General features: G+C 44.2%; 1 protein-coding gene across 2 annotated transcripts in view; it reads left to right on the forward strand.

The window, feature by feature from the left end:
* Positions 1-17,572, forward strand: part of LOC134346578 (butyrophilin subfamily 3 member A1-like) — a 94,984-nt gene that overhangs the window by 38,329 nt on the left and 39,083 nt on the right. The window lies entirely within an intron of this gene.

Here is a 17,572-nt window from a genome sequence, read left to right on the forward strand (position 1 = left end):
CTTGGTTTGTCCTTCCAACGTGCAATACCTCACACTTGTCTGTATTAAACTCCATCTGCCATTTTTCAGCCCATTTTTCCAGCTGGTCCAAGTCCCTCTGCAGGCTCTGAAAACCTTCCTCACTGTCCACTACAGCTCCAATCTTTGTATCATCAGCAAATTTGCTGATCCAATTTACCACATTATCATCCAGATCATTGATATAGATGACAAATAACAATGGACCCAGCACTGACTCTGTGGCACACCACTAGTCACAGGTCTCCACTCTGAGAAGCAATTCTCTACTACCACTCTTTGGCTTCTTCCATTGAGCCAATGTCTAACCCAATTAACCACCTCTCCATGTATACCTAGTGACTGAATTTTCCTAACAAACCTCCCATGTGGGACCTTGTCAAAGGCCTTACTGAAGTCCATGTAGACAATATCCACTGCCTTCCCTTCATCCACTTTCCTAGTAACCTCCTCGAAAAACTCTAATAGATTGGTCAAACATGACCTACCACGCACAAAGCCATGTTGACTCTCCCTAATAAGTCCCTGTCTGTCCAAATGCTTGTAGATTCTGTCTCTTAGTACTCCCTCCAATAATTTACCTACTACCAACGTTAAATTTACCGGCCTATAATCTCCCAGATTACTTTTCGATCCTTTTTTAAACAACGGAACAACATGAGCCACTCTCCAATCCTCTGGCACCTCACCTGTAGACAGCGACATTTTAAATATTTCTGCCAGGGCCCCTGCAATTTCCACACTAGTCTCCTTCAAGGTCCGAGGGAACACCCAGTCAGGTCCCGGGGATTTATCCACTTTAATTTTCCTCAAGACAGCAAGCACCTCCTCCTTTTCAATCTGTACAGTTTCCATGATCTCACTACTTGTTTCCCTTAATCCCATAGACTTCATGCCAGTTTCCTTAGTAAATACAGATGCAAAAAACCTACTTAAGATCTCCCTCATTTCCTTTGGTTCCGCACATAGCCGACCACTCTGATCTTCAAGAGGACCAATTTTATCCCTTACAATCCTTTTGCTCTTAATATACCTGTATAAGCTCTTTGGATTATCCTTCACTTTGACTACCAAGGCAACCTCATGTCTTCTTTTAGCCCTCCTGATTTCTTTCTTAAGTATTTTCTTGCACTTCTTATACTCCTCAAGCACCTTATTTACTCCCTGTTTCCTATATATGTCATCCAACTCCCTCTTCTTTATCAGAGTTGAAATATCCCTTGAGAACTAAGGTTCCTTATTCCTATTCATTTTGCCTTTAATCCTGACAGGGACATACAAGCTCTGCACTCTCAAAATTTCTCCTTAGAAGGCTTCTCACCTACCGATCACATCTTTGCCAGAGAACAACCTGTCCCAATCCATGCTTTTTAGATCCTTTCTCATTTCTTCAAATTTGGCCTTCTTTCAGTTCAGAACCTCAACCCTAGGACCAGATCTATCCTTGTGCAAAATAGAGGGAGTACAGAGAAGATTTACTAGAATGTTACTTGGGTTTCATCACCTAAGCTACAGAGAAAGGTTGAACAAGTTGGGTCCTTATTCTTTGGAATGTAGGAGGTTGAGGGGGGACTTGATAGAGGTATTTAAAATTATGAGGGGGATAGATAGAGTTGACATGGATAGGCTTTTTTCATTGAGTGTGGGTGAGATTCAAACAAGAGGACATGAGTTGAGTAAAAGGGCAAAAGTTTAGGGGTAACATGAAGGGGAACTTCCTTACTCAGAGAGTGGTAGCTGTGTGGAACGAGCTTCCAGCAGAAGTGGTTGAGGCAGGTTTGAAGTTGTCATTTAAAGCTAAATTGGACAGCTGTATGGACAGGAAAGGAATGGAGGGTTATGGGTTGAATGCAGGTCGGTGGGACTCGGTGAGACTAAGAGTTCGGCACGGAGTAGAAGGGCCGAGATGGCCTGTTTCTGTGCTGTAATTGTTATATGGTTATATGGTTAACCACCCTGGAGGTCCTGCTTTTCAGCCTTCTTCCGAGTTCTCTGAAGTCATGCTGCAGAATTTCTTTCCTGCTCTTCCCGACGTCATTAAGTATCCCCTATCACCACAGCTTTCCTCTGCTACTGCCCCCCCCCCACCTTCTCTTCTGAGTTAAAGGCCAGAAACCTAACTGCTGTGACTTTCCTCTGCCAGGTCACCACTTGGCACAGTAACCAAAGTACCTGTTGTTGCGGTGGATGGCCGCAGGGGTACTCTTGTACTGTCTGTTGAACCCCTTTCCCCTTCTTGACTGTCACCCAGTCTCCTGTGCCACACCTTCGTTGTAACTACCTCTCTAATTATCCAATCTATCACCCCCTCAGTCTCCCAAATGATCCAGAGTTCATCCAGTTCCAGCTCCAACTCCTTAACACGGAGTGTTCGAAGCCACAGCTGGATGCACTTCATGTAGTTGTAGCTGTTGGGCTCCCTGTATTTCCGTATCCTGTAAGTGGAACATTCAACTATGCTGCCTGGCATCCCAGTTGTTCTATCTGAGCAAATATAAAGAAAGAAAAACAATAATAAACTGTGGGGAAATAATTACCTACAGCTTTTCGTTTTCTCTCACTCATGCCTCTCCTCAGTGAAGCCTCGAAGAGCTGAAGCCTCAAAATCCCAATTCTATCTCTTTCCTCTCCACGGTCATTGCAACAATGGCTGCTCCACTTTCCCCAGCCTTACTTTAGTTTCTCTTTGTCAATCAATCCCGAATGCTGATTGCACCATGCGGCTCAAAGCTCCAATCTGCCCCGAGCTGCTGTCTTTTCTACTCAATTGATGAACCACTCCTCTCAATAACTAGTATACCACTCTGAATGGCGTTGGGGGAATGACCTACTGGGGAAAGACACAGTGACCAGGGCTCTGGCACTGAGTCTGGTTCTGGGACTCAGAAGGGAAGGGGGTAGAAGATGAGTACAGTAGTGATCGGGGATTAGGGCTGAGGATGGTGCAGTTGCTACACAAGCAAAGGCAGTGTGTAATAAAATTCCAGGAAGGACAGACAGGTAATAGAGCAACATTTCAGTCAGTGCAATGAGTTGCAGTGTAACGGGGGATGAAATCGAAAAGGATTATGAATACAGGACAGGTGGAGTTATATCTGAATGCATGCAGTATATGAAATAAGGTAAATGATCTTGCAGCTCAGGTAGAGATTGGCAGGTATGACATTGTGGGCATCACTGAATCGTAGCTGAAAGAAGATTATAGTGGGGAACATCATCATTATGATCAGCTAGGGCTTTACTCTTTGGAGAGAAGGAGGATGAGAGGAGACATGATAGAGGTGTACAAGATAATAAGAGGAATAGATAGAGTGGATAGCCAGCGCCTGTTCCTCGGGGCACCACTGCTCAATACAAGAGGACATGGCTTTAAGGTCATGGGAAGTGGGAAGTTCAAGGGGGATATTAGAAGAAGGTTTTTTACTCAGAGAGTGGTTGGTGCATGGAATGCACTGCCTGAGTCAGTGGTGAAGGCAGATAAACTAGTGAAGTTTTAAGAGACTACTAGACAGGTACGTGGAGGAATTTAAGGTAGGGGGCTTATATGGGAGGCAGGGTTTGAGGGTTGGCACAACATTGTGGGCCGAAGGGCCTGTACTGTGCTGTACTTTTCTATGTTTTCTATGTTCTATATTGGGTAGGCTTACCAGATTAATTACTATGAGAGTTATCATATCACGAGAGATCAGATAGTTTAGTTACTTTTTCCCTTGCAGTTTAGAAAACAATGGTTGAACTTGTCTGTTCAACTAACACCCTAATTGGGCTTCACAGGGCAGATACAGAAGTTTCCATTGGGTAACAGGACAGCACAGCACAGAACAGGCTCCTTGGCCAACAATATCAGTGGCAACCAAAATGCCTAATACAACTAATCCCATGTAATTGCATGTGATTGATATGCCCCCATTCCCTGTTTGTTCTTTTTTTCCTGTCTAAATGTATTTTAGACATTTTGTTTATACCCACTCCTCTCAGTTACCCTGTGACACATTCCAGACACTTTCTTCCTGCCCCCTAATCCTATGTCCAAGTACAAGATTTCCACTGGAGGAGAAAGCACTGACTAACTATCCTATGTACGCCTATCATATTTAAAATACTGTACATCAATCAGGATGCCCGTCGGCCTCCAACACTCCAGAGAAAACAATCTATTTGTCCAACTTTGTGCTGTACTTAAAACTCTAAGACAACATTCTGTTAAACCAGTTCTGCACGCTCTCCTCCACTGTCCCCACATACCTTCTGTAATGTGGTGCACAGAATATTCCAGTTGTGACCTGACTAAAGTTTTGTGCTGCTGCAACATGACTTCCAGGCTTTTCTGATCGACGTCCCAATGGGTGAAGGCAACGGTGCTGTAAGCACCTTTATCACCCTATTTACCTGCACACTTTCAGGGTGTTACGAACTCGCACCATAAGATTGCGCTGTACATCAACGCTTTTGAAAACATGGAATAGTACAGATTAGCAACAAGTTTTTACTCTCAATGTCTATGCCGTATTAAGCTAATCCCTTCCACCTGTACATGATCCACATCCCTTCATTCTCTGCACATTCACATGTCTGTCTGAAAGTATCGTCGATGCCACTGTCATAACTGCTTCCAACACTATCCCTATCAGCCTGTTTCAGTCACATGCTGCTCTCTGTTTAAAAAAAAATATATTCTGCATATGTCTATAAACTTTTTCCTCCCACTATTTGACATTTCTACTGAGAGGACAAGTTTCTGACTGCCTTCCTTATCTATGCCTCTCATAACTTTTTAAACCTCTGTCAGGCATCCCTCCAGCCTATGATACTCCAGAGAAAGCAATCCAAGTTGGTCTAACTTCTGGTTATAGCTCATACCTTCCAATCCCGGCAACAGGTATATTTCATGTCAAAGAAATGTGTACAATATACATCATGAAATTCTTTTTCTTCACAAACATCCATGAAAACAGAGGAGTGGCCCAAAGAATGAATGACAGTTAAATGTTAGAACCCCAAAGCCCTCTCCCAGCTCCCCTCCCACGCATAAGCAGCAGCAAAGAAGTTATCATCCGCCTCCCCCATCAGCAAAGAAGCATCAGCAACCCCACCGGACACTCAAGTGTGCAGCGAAGTATCAATAAAGACACAAACATGCAGTATCCCACAGACTACTCATTCACCCGGTATTCGACATACCACAGGCTCTCTCTCTCTCCTTAATAAGGGAAAAAAGAGGTGTCCTCGTTTCACAGCAAGAGGGGAGATATAACAAAACAACTCGCTTATTTATGCTATTAAAAGTCTGTTGCATCACTTTTTCTGAGCTCTGTGCCCAAAGAACTCGGGTCTCTGGGCACACACAGCCAGCAACCAGCTCGCTTCTTTCGATCTTCCATCTCCCACCTCGCACCAGGTGGCAGCACGAACTTGAATCCACCCACCTCCAGAGCTACAAAATTCCGGCACCCTGAAGGCACGCTAGTCTTCTCGGCCACATCCTTGGCATGTCGCTCCCCTCTCCTTGTAGCTCATGCCTTCTAATCCAGGCAGCATCCTGGTACACCTCTTCCACATCCACTCCAAAGACACCATATCCTTCTTGGAATGGGGCAGGCAGAATTGCACATCAAATTCCAAGTACTGCCTAGACAAAGTTTTATAGAACAACAACAACAACAGCAACAGCAACAGCAACTACTTCTTCTCCTCCCCCTCCCTCCCCCTCCCCTCCCCCTTCCCCTCCCCCTCCCATCTTCAAGGTGCATTCCCACCACCAATTGGACTGGAGTGTGGTGTAGAGAGTTGAGACATAAAACTCCTACTAGTTCCTTATCAAATGAAAACTAAATTACCCCAAAGATTTTGAAAATAATGAAGGACAATATTGTGAATTAAATTCAAGTCACTTCTATAACTTAGTAAAGTTTTCAAATGAAAATTATCAACCCCCCCGCCAAGCTAGTACTGTAGTGCAGCCTGAATTTGCTTTCTTTCAACCTTCTAAGCTTCACATTGTAAAAGATGTTCAACTGTTTCATAATGATAAAACCTACACATCCCAGAGTGATGTTTTCCAACAAGATACAAGGAAGAATTAACCATAGAATGCCCAATTCTAAGTCAAGTCAATATAGTTCCTTCCTTCTTGTTTTACCCTCTTTTCTCATCAATCAAACTTTTTTGTGTATTCTGTATTCATAACTTATGCCCATTATCCTATGTCTTGCCATAATCCCCTAATTCTTAACTCCACCAACCCCTTAACTTCTGATTTGTTAAGTGGAAGGTCGATATCCACAGGTGAACTTTTAACAGCTTTTTTGGCCAAACAATCAACTCACTCATTCCCCTCAAAACCTCTGTGTGCAGGGACCCATAAGCAGAAGACATGCAGACCAATGCTTTGAATATGAAATAAAGTTTGAAGAGCTTCCAGCAGTAAATCTGACCTACTGCTGGAATGAGCTGTTTTGAGAAAAAGAAACTGAACAAATTACAACTTTGCGAGGACAAATTTCCTCCACCCACTCTCAGCCCAAAATGCTGGCAACCGATTGTGCTGTATATACAGATAAACGGTTAGTAAGATGTTTCTTTATTGTTACATGTAATTCAGGCACAAAAACAGCCACACCAGCATTCCCTGTTAAATTCTCTTTAGATCCATCAGTAAAAATGGTTAAGATATCATAATTTTTTTTTTACCATATTGATGAACCAACAGACTCTCAGGCATATCAGGATCCTTCGATTTGATTAACTCATGCAACCTGATAAAGCCATTGGAAAAATTCAGGGTGGGGTTACAGAGAAAGCTACAGTGGGACATATTGCCTAATATAACAAACCTATTCCTAGCGTGACAAGAACCCAGCCACCCAGAACTAAAAATGCTCTTCTTGTGATGTTCCTGACAATCTTCCAGCACGCTTTTAACAGGGTGATCATTGCTCTAACCCCTCAAATTAATCCAGTATGCTTCTACCTACACAGCTGTAAGGGGACGACCATATCAGACCACAACGCAGTCTTAAAGCCCGTGCTTGTATCACATCCAAACATTTTACATTTGAAGATGAAGCTGATCCATAAGCCACACAGCTATAATCAAGTACAGATCTTATTAAGTTTTATAGAGCTGTATCATGACTTCCTGACTCCTGTACTGTATGGCCCTTGTGATGAAGGCAGGCATTTAGAACATAGAATATAGAACATAGAACATAGAATAGTACAGCACAGTACAGGCCCTTTGGCCCACAATGTTGTGCTGACCCTTAAACCCTGCCTCCCATATAATCCCCCACCTTAAATTCATCCATATACCTGTCTACTAGTCTCTTAAATTTCACTAGTGTATCTGCCTCCACCACTGACTCAGGCAGTGCATTCCACACACCAACCACTCTCTGAGTAAAAAACCTTCCTCTAATATCCCCCTTGAATTTTCCACCCCTTACCTTAAAGCCATGTCCTCTTGTATTGAGCAGTGGTGCCCTGGGGAAGAGGTGCTGGCTGTCCACTCTATCTATTCCTCTTAATATCTTGTACACCTCTATCATGTCTCCTCTTATCCTCCTTCTCTCAAGAGAGTAAAGCCCTAGCTCCCTTAATCTCTGATCATAAGCATACTCTCTAAACAAGGCAGCATCCTGGTAAATCTCCTCTATACTCTTTCCAATGCTTCCACATCCTTGCTATAGTGAGGCGACCAGAACTGGATACAGTACTCCAAGTGTGGCCTAACCAGAGTTTTATAGAGCTGCATCATTACCCCGTGACCCTTAAACTCTACCCTCGATTTATGAAAGCTAACACTCCGTAAGCTTTCTTAACTACCCTATCTACCTGTAAGGCAACTTTCAGGGATCTGTGGACATGTACCCCGAGAACCCTCTGCTCCTCCACACTTCCAAGTATCCTGCCATTTATTTTGTACTCTGCCTTGGAGTTTGTCCTTCCAAAGTGTACCACCTCACACTTCTCCAGGTTGAACTCCATCTGCCACTTCTCAGCCCACTTCTGCATCCTATCAATGTCTCTCTGCAATCTTCGACAATCCTCTACACTATCTACAACACCACCAACCTTTGTGTCGTCTGCAAACTTGCCAACCCACCCTTCTAGCTCCACATCCAGGTCGTTAATAAAAATCACGAAAAGTAGAGGTCCCAGAACAGACCCTTGTGGGACACCACTAGTCACAATCCTCCAATCTGAATGTACTCCCTCCACCACCACCCTCTGCCTTCTGCAGGCAAGCCAATTCTGAATCCACCTGGCCAAACTTCCCTGGATCCCATGCCTTCTGACTTTCTGAATAAGCCCACTGTGTGGTACCTTGTCAAATGCCTTACTAAAATCCATATAGATCACATCCACTGCACTACCCTCATCTATATGCCTGGTCACCTCCTCAAAGAACTCTATCAGGCTTGTTCGACACGATCTGCCCTTCACAAAGCCATGCCGACTTTTCCTGATCAGACCATGATTCTCTAAATGCCCATAGATTCTATCTCTAAGAATCTTTTCCAGTAGCTTTCCCAACACAGATGTAAACCTCGCTGGTCTATAATTACCCGGACTATCCCTACTACGTTCTTTAAACAAGGGGACAACATTCACCTCCCTTCAATCCTCCGGTACCATTCCCATGGACAATGAGGACATAAAGATCCTAGCCAGAGGCTCAGCAATCTCTTCCCTCGCCTCGTGGAGCAGCCTGGGAAATATTCCTTCAGGCCCCGAGGACTTATCTGTCCTAATGTATTTTAACAACTCCAACACCTCTTCTCCCTTAATATCAACATGCTCCAGAACATCAACCTCACTCATATTGTCCTCACCTTCATCAAGTTCCCTGTCATTGGTGAATACTGAAGAGAAGTATTCATTGAGGACCTCGCTCACTTCCACAGCCTCCAGGCACATCTTCCCACCTTTATCTCGTATCGGTCCTATCTTCACTCCTGTCAACCTTTTCTACTTCACATGATTGAAGAATGCCTTGGGGTTTTCCTTTACCCTACTCGCCAAGGCCTCCTCATGCCCCCTTCTTGCTCTCCTCAGCCCCTTCTTAAGCTCCTTTCTTGCTTCCCTATATTCCTCAATAGACCCATCTGATCCTTGCTCCCTAAACCTCATGTATGTTGCCTTCTTCCAGCTGACTATATTCTCCACCTCATTTGTCACCCATGGTTCCTTCACGCTAGCATTCTTTATATTTCTCACCAGGACAAATTTATCCCTAACATCCTGCAAGAGATCCCTAAACATTGACCACATGTCCATAGCATATTTGCCTGCAAAAACGTCATCCCTATTCACACCCACAATTTCCAGCCTTATGGCCTCATAATTTGCCCTTCCCCAATTAAAAATTTTCCTGTCCTATCTGATTCGATCCTTTTCCATGATAATGCTAAAGGCCAGGGAGCGGTGGTCACTGTCCCCCAGTTGCTCACCCACTGAGAGATCTGTGACCTGACCCTGTTCATTATCTAGTATGGCATTCCCCCTCGCCAGCCTGTCAGCATACTGTGACAGGAATCCAGCCTGGACACACTTAACAAACTCTGCCCCGTCTAAACCATTGGAACTAATCAGGTGCCAATTAATATTAGGGAAGTTATAGGCACCTATGATAACAACCCTGTTATTTTTGCACCTTTCCAAAATCTGTCTCCCAATCTGCTCCTCGGTATCTCTGCTGCTACCAGGGGGCCTATAGAATACTCCCAATAGAGTAACTGCTCCCTTCCTGTTCCTGACTTCTACCAATACTGACTCAAAAGAGGATCCTGCTACATTACCCACCCTTTCTGTAGCTGTAATAGTATCCCTGACCAGTAATACCACCCCTCCTCCACTTTCCCCCCTGTTCTATCCCTTTTAAAGCACTGAAATCCAGGAATATTGAGAATCCATTCTTGCCCTGGTGCCAGCCAAGTCTCTGTAATGGCCACTACATCATAATTCCATGTATGTACCCAAGCTCTCAGTTCATCACCTTTGTTCCTGATGCTTCTTGCATTGAAGTACATGCACTTTAGCCCTTCTACCTTACGACCTTTGCACCCTTTATTCTGCTTCTTTCCTCAAAGCCTCTTTGTATGTTAGATCTGGCTTTACTCCATGCACTATACTTGCAGTTCTCGCATGACCTTTATCCTCCTCCACCTCACTCTCTGCTCTAACACTCTGGTTCCCCTCCCCCTGCAAATCTAGTTGAAACCTCCCAGAGCAGCACTAGCAAACCTTCCCGCAAGGATGTTAGTCCCCCTCCAGTTCAGGTGCAACCTGACCTGTTGGAACAGGTCCCACCTTCCCTGGAACAAGGCTCAATTGTCCAGAAACATGAAGCCCTCCCTCCTGCACCATCTCCTTAGCCATGTATTTAGCTGCATTATCTTCCTATTTCTAGCCTCACTAGCACGTGGCACGGGTAGCAATCCTGAGATTGCAACCCTGGAGGTCCTGTCCTTCAACTTTGCACCTAACTCCCTAAATTCTCTTTGCAAGACGACCTCCTTCTTCCTATCCACATCATTGGTCCCTATATGGATCACGACATCTGGCTGCTCACCCTCCCTCTTGAGAATACCAAGAACTCGATCTGAGATATCGTGGACCCTGGCACCGGGGAGGCAACAGACCATCCGGGATTCTCGATCTCTCCCACAGAACCTCTTATCTGTCCCCCTAACTATTGAATCCCCTATCAGAACTGCTCTTCTCTTTTCCCTCCTTCCCTTCTGAGCTGAGGGTCCAGTCTCGGTGCCAGAGATGCAACCACTGCAACTTGTCCCTGGTAGGTTGTCCCCACCAACAGTATCCAAAACAGTATACTTATTATTGATGGGAACGGCACAGGGGTGCTCTGCTCATTCTGTGTATTCCCCTTCCCTCTCCTGACAGTCACCCAGCTACCTGCCTCCAGACTTTTAGGGGTGACTATCTCCCTGTAACTCCTGTTTATTTCTGCCTCTGCCTCACCAATGATCCGAAGTTCATCCAGCTCCAGCTCCAGTTCCCTAACTCAGTTTGTCAGCAGCTGCAGCTGGATGCACCTTTTACACGTGTAGCCACCAGGGACAATTGTGCTCGCCCTGACTTCCCACATCCTGCGACGCAGCATCTGACTGCCCTAACTGCCGCCTCCATTGCATACTCTTAAGTTAATTACAGTAATTAAAGGAACTTACCCAGCCTTACCTCACTGAGATCAAGCTCGTCCTCAGCCTCTGCTCACTGAGGCCTCTCGAGCCAAAGCCTTCCTACTGTGTTTCCCTCTACTCCATTGCCCGCTACTACATCACCCGCTCCGTTAATCTGCTCACTTTTTAAACTCTCCCACTGTCTCACCGGCCAACTTTCACATGCTTGCGCAGTTGTGCCCTGTTCGAACTGCTGAAGAAATGACCTCCCCTTTTCAATCTGCTCACTTTTCAAACTCTCCCACTGTCTCACGGTTTCATACACATCTTTTTTTGCCACTCTATCTATTTGCATTGCCACTATCAGGAAGATTGGACTTTAACCCAAAATTCCTCTGTACATCAAAGCCACTTACACTTGACATTCTGAAGTGCAACACCTCACTTGTTCAGATGTCTCCTCAGATCTCCGAATGATCTGTGTCCTACTGTATCCTTTGAGAACTGTCTTCACTACCCAAAATTCAACCAATATTTGTCTTGTCTGCAAAGTTGCCAACTCACCTATCTACAACTTTGTCTCAGTCATTTATATGTTGTATATGTACTGTGTGTACAGTTCGCCAAGGATCCTGTGCATCTCAGAATGTTCAAAGTTTACAACTCTGAAATTCTTCTTCTCCAGTTAGCCATGAAACCACGAAAGAAAAGAAAGGCAGCATGATCATCCAACCCCAAATCCCCCCTCCCCACACAAAAACAGTGAACAAACACAGAACAAGCACATCGACCTCCAAATCCCTCCTTCCACACAAAAAAGAACAAAATGGGAACAGGCACATCAACCCCCAATTCCCCCTCCCTGCAAAAAAAAATTTAGTGAGATTAGGCAAAAAACATCGAATATTAAAAAACTATAGGACTGAAAAAAAATTCTAGTCCAAATCTACATCCGAAACTCAGAAAACTTGGATAACACTCTCCAGGCAAAGCGACAGGCTTTTCCCTGTCTGGCAACGAGTGATTAAAAGACAGGCAGCCGGCGCTCACCCTCCACATTCACCTCAATCTTAATCATCCTGATCAACCCACCATGAGAGGCTGTTCAGTTTCCTTACTAAAGCCCATGTAGTCAACATCCACTGTTCCACTGTTATAAATCACCTTCTTCACCTCAAAAACCTCAATCAAATTTGCAAGACATACCCTACTCCACACAAAGCCATCTAAATGCAAGCAAATCCAATCCCAGAGAATACTCTCCAATAGCTTTTCTATCACTGATATGAAGTCCATGGGCTATCATAGAAACCATAGAAACAGGCCCTTTTGGCCCTTCTTGGCTGTGCCGAACCATTTTCTGCCTAGTCCCACTGACCTGCACACGGACCATATCCCTCCATACACCTCCCATCCATGTATCTGTCCAATTTATTCTTAAATGTTAAAAAAGAACCTCATTTACCACCTCGTCTGGCAGCTCATTCCATACTCCCTCCACTCTCTGTGTGAAGAAGCCCCACCTAATGTTCGCTTTAAACTTTTCCCCCCTCACCCTTAACCCGTGTCCTCTGGTTTTTTTCTCCCCTTGCCTCAGTGGAAAAAGCCTGCTTGCATTCACTCTATCTATACCCATCATAATTTTATATACCTCTATCAAATCTCCCCTCATTCTTCTACGCTCCAGGCAATAAAGTCCCAACCTATTCAACCTTTCTCTGTAACTGAGTTTCTCAAGTCCTGGCAACATCCTTGTAAACCTTCTCTGCACTCTTTCAACCTTATTTATATCCTTCCTGTAATTTGGTGACCAAAACTGAACACAATACTCCAGATTCGGCCTCATTATTAATATCCTTCCTGTAATTTGGTGACCAAAACTGAACACAATAGTCCAGATTCGGCCTCACCAATGCCTTATACAACCTCATCATAACATTCCAGCTCTTATAATCAATACTTCGATTAATAAAGGCCAATGTACCAAAAGCTCTCTTTATGACCCTGTATACCTGTGACGCCACTTTTAGGGAATTTTGTATCTGTATTCCCAGATTCCTCTGTTCTACTGCGGTCCTCAGTGCCTTACCATTAACCCTGTATGTTCTACTTTGGTTTGTCCTTCCAAAGTACAATACCTCACACTTGTCTGTATTAAACTCCATCTGCCATTTTTCAGCCCATTTTTCCAGCTGGTCCAAATCCCCCTGCAAGCTTTGAAAACCTTCCTCATTGTCCACTACACCTCCAATCTTTGTATCATTAGCAGATTTGCTGATCTAATTTACCACATTATCATCCAGATCATTGATGTAGATGACAAATAACAATGGACCCAGCATTGATCCCTGTGGCACACCACTAGTCACAGGCCTCTACTCTGAGAAGCAATTCTCTATCACCACTCTTTGGCTTCTTCCATCGAGCCAATGTCTAATCCAATTTACCACCTCTCCATGTATACCTAGCGACTGAATTTTCCTAACTAACCTCCCACGCAGGACCTTGTTAAAGGCCTTACTGAAGTCCATGTAGACAACATCCACTGCCTTCCCTTCATCCACTTTCCTGGTAACCTCCTCGAACAACTCTAATAGATTGGTCAAACATGACCTACCACGCACAAAGCCATGTTGTCCCTCCCTAATAAGTCCCTGTCTATCCAAATGCTTATAGATTCTGTCTCTTAGTATTCCCTCCAATAACTTACCCACTACTAACGTCAAATTTACCGGCCAATAATTTCCCAGATTACTTTTTGATCCTTTTTTTAAACATCAGAACAACATGAGCCATTCTCCAATCCTCCAGCACCTCACCCGTAGACACCGACATTTTAAATATATCTGTCAGGGCACCTGAAATTTCAACACTAGTCTCCTTCAAGGTCCGAGGGAATACCCTGTTATGTCCTGGGGACTTATCCACTTTAATTTGCCTCAAGATAGCAAGCACCTCCTCCTTTTCAATCTGTACAGTTTCCATGATTTCAGTACTTGTTTCCCTTAATTTCATAGACTTCCTGCCAGTTTCCTTAGTAAACACAGACGCAAAAAAACCATTTAAGATCTCCCCCATTTCTTTTGGCTCCGCACATAGCCGACCACTCTGATCTTCAAGAGGACCGATTTTATCCCTTACAATCCTTTTACTCTTAATATACCTGTAAAAGCTCTTTGGATTATCCTTCACTTTGACTGCCAAGGCAACCTCATGTCTTCTTTTAGCCTTCCTGATTTCCTTCTTAAGTATTTTCTTGCACTTTTTATAATACTCAAGCAACTTATTTACTCCCTGTTTCCTATACATGTCACACAACTCTCTCTTCTTCTTTATCAGAGTTGCAATATCTCTTGAGAACCAAGTTTCCTTATTCCTATTCAATTTGCCTTTGATCCTGACAGGAACATACAAGCTCTGCACTCTCAAAATTTCTCCTTTGAAGGCTTCCCACCTACCGATCACATCCTTGCCAGAGAACAACCTGTCCCAATCCACGCTATTTAGATCCATTCTCATTTCTTCAAATTTGGCCTTCTTCCAGTTTAGAACCTCAACCCTAGGACCAGATCTATCCTTGTCCATGATCAAGTTGAAACTAATGGTGTTATGATCACTGGAACCAATGTGCTCCCCTACACAGACTTCCGTCACTTGCCCTAACTCGTTCCCTAATAGGAGATCTAATATTGCATCCCCCCTAGTTGGTAGCTCAATATATTGATTTAGAAAACTTTCCTGAACACATTTTATAAACTCTAACCCATCTAGTCCCCTAACAGTATGGGAGTCCCAATCAATATGTGGAAAATTAAAATCCCCTACCACCACAACTTTGTTTCCTGCAGTTGCCTGCTATCTCTCTGCAGATTTGCTTCTCCAATTCTCGCTGACTATTGGGTGGTCTATAATACAACCCCACTAATGTGGCCATACCTTTCCTGTTTCTCAGCTCCACCCATAAGGACTCAGTAGACAAGCCCTCTGATCTGTCCTGCCTGAGCACTGCTGTAACATTTTCCCTAACAAGCAATGCTACTCCCCCACCTTTCATTCCTCTGCCTCGATCACATCTGAAATATTGGAACCCTGGAATATTAAGCTGCCAGTCCTGCCCTTCCTGTAGCCAAGTTTCACTAATTGCTATAACGTCATAGTTCCACGTGTCAATCCATGCCCTCAACTCGTCTGCCTTCCCTGCAATACTCCTAGCATTAAAATATATACACCTCAGAAGAATTTTACCACCACTCACAACCTTTCTATCAGCGGCTTTGCTTGAACTTTTAACATCATTTATTTTCACCCCAGCCCCACTGTCAGCTCTGGCACTCTGGTTCCCATTCCCCTGCAAATCTAGTTTAAAGCCTCCCCAGTAGCACTAACAAACCTCCCTGAAGGGATATTGACCCCTTGTAGTTCAAGTGTAACCCGTCTCTCTTGTACAGGTCCCACCTGCCCCAGAAGAGGTCCCAGTGATCCTGAAATCTGAAACCCTGCCCCCTACACCAGTTCCTCAGCCACTTGTTCATCCTCCAGAGCATCCTATTCCTACCCTCACTGGCACGTAGCACAGGAAGCAATCCTGAGATTACCTCGCTCGATGTCCTGCTTTTCAACTTCCTACCAAGCTCTCTATACTCACTCTCCTGGACCTCCTCACTCTTCCTTGCCATGTCATTGCTACCGATGTGCACCACGACATCTGGCTGGTCACCCTCCCACTTCAGAATGTCATGCAAGCGATCAGAGACATCCTTGACCCTGGCACCCGGGAGGCAACAAATCATCCCAGATTCTCTGTCACTCTGTCACTCCAAGATTATTTCCTTCTTGAAATATAAAACAACATTCGCTATCTCCAATTCTCCAGGACTTCATTTCTGGCCAGCGTTCCACCATTAACCCCTGTCTTCTGTGGGCAAGACAGAGCAAAGAGTTTTGTCAAAATGCCAGAAATCCCAGAAAAACCCAGAAATTTCCTCTCTTGCCTCTCTCAGTCACTGGTTGTGATGAATCAGCATACGCAGGGAAATTGAAAATTTGTCTGAGTGGTGTCACAACAACAACCTCTCATTCAATGTCAGCAAGACCAAGGAACTGATTGTAGACTTCAGACGAGGGAAAGCAGAGGTCCATGAGCCAGTCCTCACCGGTGGATTAGAGGTGAGAGGGTTAGCAACTTTAAATTCCTGGTTGTTACTATTGTAGAGGACCTGACCTGGACCCAGCATGTCAGTGTAATTGTGAAGGAAGCATGGCAGTGTCTCCAGTTCCTTAGCAGCCTGCAGAGGTTCAGTATGACATCAAAAATTTTGATAAAGGTCTACAGTTGTGTAGTGAAAAGTGTATTGACTGGCAGCAGCATGGCCTTATTTGATGTGGGATCACCAAAGCCTTTGAACAGAAAATCTGACAAAAGGAAGTGGATTTGGCCCAGTATATCACAGGAAAAGCCCTCCCAATCATTGAGCGCATCTACAAGAAACACCATCGTAGAACAACGTTATCCATCATCAGTGATCCTCACTGCCCAGGCCAGGCTCTTTTCTCACTACCGCCATCGGATAGAAGGTACAAGAGCCTCAGGACTCGCACCACCAGGTTCAAGAATAGTTATGAGCCCTCAACCATCAGACTCTTGAACAAAAGGGGATAACTACACTCACCTGCCCATCCATTGAGATGCCCCCACAATGAATGAACTCTCCTTCAAGATTGTTTTCTTTCATGTTCTCAATCTTTATTGCTATTTATATATTTTTGCATTTGCCCAGTTTGCTGTCTTCTGCACTCTATTTGATCTTTCAGTAATCCTGTTACAGCTACTATTCTGCAGGTTTGCTGAGTACGCCCAAAGGAAAATGAAACTCAGGGCTTATTTATGTAGTCTGACAATAAAATTTACTTTGAACTTTGTATAGATCAGAATCAGGTTTATTATCATCAGCATATTTCGTGAAATTTGTTAATCTAGCGGCAGCAGTTCACTGCAACACATAAAATAGAAAAAGAGGGAAAAAAAATAAATCCATCAATTACAATATACATACATTGAATAGATGAAAAATCATGCAAGAAACATTAATAATGTCTACTGTATTAAAAAAGTGAGCTGGTGTTCATGGGTTCAATATCCATTTAGGAATCGGATGGCAGAGGGGAAGAAGCTGTTCCTGAATCGCTGAGTGTGTGCCTTCAGGCTACTGTACCTCCTACCTGATGGTAACAGTGAGAAAGGGGCATTCCCTGGGTGCTGGAGGTCCTTAATAATGGACACTGCCTTTCTGAGACATGGCTTCTTGAAGATGTCCTTCCTGGATACTTTGTAGACTCGTACCCAAGATAGAACCGACTAAATTTACAACCATCTGCAGCTTCTTTCAGTCCTGTCTGTAATTCCCCATACC

Source organism: Mobula hypostoma, chromosome 5, assembly GCF_963921235.1.
Source record: "Mobula hypostoma chromosome 5, sMobHyp1.1, whole genome shotgun sequence".
Taxonomy (NCBI): domain Eukaryota; kingdom Metazoa; phylum Chordata; class Chondrichthyes; order Myliobatiformes; family Myliobatidae; genus Mobula; species Mobula hypostoma.